The sequence below is a fragment of the Gymnogyps californianus genome, unplaced genomic scaffold, assembly GCF_018139145.2.
Source record: "Gymnogyps californianus isolate 813 unplaced genomic scaffold, ASM1813914v2 HiC_scaffold_31, whole genome shotgun sequence".
NCBI lineage: Eukaryota > Metazoa > Chordata > Aves > Accipitriformes > Cathartidae > Gymnogyps > Gymnogyps californianus.
The window spans coordinates 254378-257695 of record NW_026114191.1 but is presented as its reverse complement, the minus strand read 5'-3'; the positions used below and the strand labels follow the sequence as shown (position 1 = coordinate 257695).

Here is a 3318-nt window from a genome sequence, read left to right as displayed (position 1 = left end):
CAGCCCTCACGGCCATGGGGTCGAGGGTGGGAGTCCCCTCTCTGTCCAGCAGAGCAGCAGCAGAGGCGAAGGGCATCCCTCCTGCTGCGTGCCCGTTTCCCGCTGAGCAGCAGTCGGGCTGAGGGCAACTGTCCTGCATTATCGCTGTCTGGGAGGTGGCGTGCACAGGGGGGTCAGGGGAAGGCTTTCCCGAGTGCCCGGCTGCCTCTCCCCTTGCCTCTCTCAGCCAGACCCTCACTGTATTTTGCCTTCTTGCTCCACTTGCCTGCTCTAAAGTCTCTTTTTAGTGCTGTCAGAGTCCCTGGGGATGGGAGTTTCAGCTGCAGAGTCACACACTGCTCTTGTTTATCCGTTCATGCAGGTGTGTCCATGGGAACAAGTGTCCCAGCTTTCCTCTAACGTGTGGGCTGTGGGCAATGCAGTGTGTGGGGCTGGGGAATGAGTCCGTTTTCTCTTCCTGAGATGCCGACATTAGGACAATTGGCTCCCTCCTTGGGGTGTCCTTCCAAGCTGTGAGCTGCCCTCCAGGATGCAAACCTCTTCCACAGCCCCTTTGTGTTATCTGAAAGCCCCACGGAGAAATGCAGACGTACTCTGCCTGAGGGAATGCTGTTGGGCTGGTGAAATGAGGCATGTGTGTCCTTGGCTAGAAGGGGGGTGCTGAGACCTTGAGAAAGGGTGAGACATTTCGTGGTCTGTAGTGGATCCCTCTGCTGTCAGCAGTGCCTGGTGACTTTTCAGGGTAATAGAAGAGTTTGATCGCCCTCCATCTCGTGAAGGTGCGAGTCCAGGGCAGTGAGGAAGAAGACAGAGAGACAGACCAGCTCCCCTCACTCTGCACTAAGCCCCAGGCAATCCTCTTGCCTCGCAGGTCTCCTTCTGTTCTCCCTGGGGGCAGCAGAAATGTGGAGGCTTTCTGAGATCAAAGAACACTGCCCAGGTGAGATGGGGGCAGCTTTAAAAGACCCCAAACCTCTCCAACTGTCTTCTGCCATCCTGGTTCCTTAGCAGTGGGAGAGCAGATGCTGACAAGCTCTTCTGCGTTAGGAGCGGTTTCATCTGACACAGTTGAGCACCAGGCCTGGCCCCTGCCCCCACCATTCCCATGAACCCACTGCTGCAGAGCAGGGCTGACTCCTCGGCAGCCAGCGGGAAGAGGCCCTTGTTAGGGCACGCTCGGCCAGCACTAACCAGAGCTCCAGCACTGGAGCTGAAGGAAGGTCTGCTGGAAAAGGCAAAGTGGGTGTGCGTAGCAGGGGGAGGGTGTAGGAGAAATGGTTGTGATTTTGCTCAGAGAAGTCTCCCCTAATTTGTCATTGACTCTCCTCGAAGGTCAGGAACCCATGCACAGAGGCAACAAATGTTGAACGGCAGCTCCACAACTGAGTTCCTCCTCCTGGCATTCGCAGACACGCGGGAGCTGCAGCTCCTGCACTTCTGGCTCTTGCTGGGCATCTACCTGGCTGCCCTCCTGGGCAACGGCCTCATCATCACAACCATAGCCTGCGACCATCACCTCCACACTCCCATGTGCTTCTTCCTCCTCAACCTCTCCCTCCTCGACCTGGGCTCCATCTCCACCACTCTCCCCAAAGCCATGGCCAATTTCCTGTTGGACAACAGGGCCATCTCCTACTTGGGATGTGCTGCCCAGGTCTTTTTCTTTCTCTTCTTGATTGTAGGGGAGTATTTTATTCTCACTGTCATGGCCTATGACCGCTACATTGCCATCTGCCAACCCCTGCACTACGGGACCCTCCTGGGCAGCAGAGCTTGTGTCCACATGGCAGCAGCTGCCTGGGGCACTGGGTTTCTCTATGCTGTGCTGCACACTGCCAATACATTTTCCCTACCACTCTGCAAGGGCAATGTCCTGCACCAGTTCTTCTGTGAAATCCCCCACATCCTCAAGCTGCCTGCTCACACTCCTACCTCAGAGAAATTCGCCTTCTTGTGGTTAGTGTTTGTTTACTCTTTGGGTGTTTTGTTTTCATTGTGCTGTCCTATGTGCAGGTCTTCAGGGCCGTGCTGAGGATCCCCTCTGAGCAGGGACAGCACAAAGCCTTTTCCACGTGCCTCCCTCACCTGGCCGTGGTCTCCCTCGTTGTCAGCACTGCCATGTTTGCCTACCTGAAGCCCCCCTCCATCTCCTCCCCATCCCTGGACCTGGTGGTGACTGTTCTGTATTCGGTGGTGCCTCCAGCAGTGAACCCCCTCATCTACAGCATGAGGAACCAGGAGCTCAAGGATGCCCTACGGAAACTGGCTGAATGGACGCTGTTTCACCCACAATAACCTGCCTCCCCTGCTCTGCGCATTTCCCAGAGGCCAAGAGCCTCCTTTTTTCCCTTGTCATAATCCTAATTATAGATAATGTTCTGGGCTTCTACTACTTGTCTTGAGGTTTGATCCAGTTGTTCCTGACCCTTGTACAACACCGGATCAGATGTGGCCTGTCCAATTGCAGCTCTGCAATAAAAGGGCATCTCCCACGTGCAGTGCCTGAAGGCTGAGCTCTTCCTCCAAAGGTGCTGCCAATAAAATGTCCACAGAATTGGTCTTTTAAAGAGTTTTGTCTCCTTGTGTTCTCCCTGTGGTTGGGGTTGAGCTCACGGTACCATGGGGTTCCATTGAACTGAACGTTGTGGTTTTAAAGGCTCTCTTCGCGGTGTCCAGTGGCAGTGGAGATGGGGCATGGGCTCCCAATTCCCTCCTCAGGCTGCTTCACATATGACAGGACTGATGGCACATACAAAAATGAATGTGGAGGGATGGGGAGAGGACGGGGACTTGCCATGTGCCTTGGGCTGGGAGGGAATAAAGACTCAGAAGGTGAAACACCCTCCAAGGTGATGTCCCCCAAAAGTAAAGCACTGAATCGAGGTATGCCCAAAGAAGTGGCATGACTCTGAAGTGGCATGGGAGTGAGGGGGGAGCACCCAGAGCTCTGCAGCACCCTGGGGTGGGCAGTGTGGTGGGGCCAGGGCAGAGTGGGCTGCTGGGCTTGGCTGGGCTGGGCAGAATGCAGGGGAGGTGGGGAGAGCTGGGGAGGGGCTGGGCTGGGCAGGAAAGTGTCTGGCAGAGGAAAACACCCGTGGAGAACTCAGCTGTGTGAGCGTGCAAAGTGAGGGCAGGGTGCTCACAGTGCAGAGCCAGGCCTCATGGTGAAGGAAGCAAGGCACCAAAGGGGCAAAGAGAGGGGCCCGGTCTGTGCCATGTTCCCTGGACACCCCAGGGAAGCTGTCCCAGGGCAATTTTATCTGACCACCCCACACACTGGCCATTTCCAGCTCTGGCCATACACCCCAGCCCTGAGGA

At 55.9% G+C, this 3318-nt stretch overlaps 1 pseudogene; it reads left to right on the top strand.

Annotated features, from left to right (window-relative positions):
- Positions 1 to 1360: 1360 nt before the first annotated feature.
- LOC127028257 (olfactory receptor 14A16-like) lies at positions 1361 to 2295 on the top strand (annotated as a pseudogene).
- The last annotated feature ends 1023 nt before the right edge of the window (positions 2296 to 3318 follow it).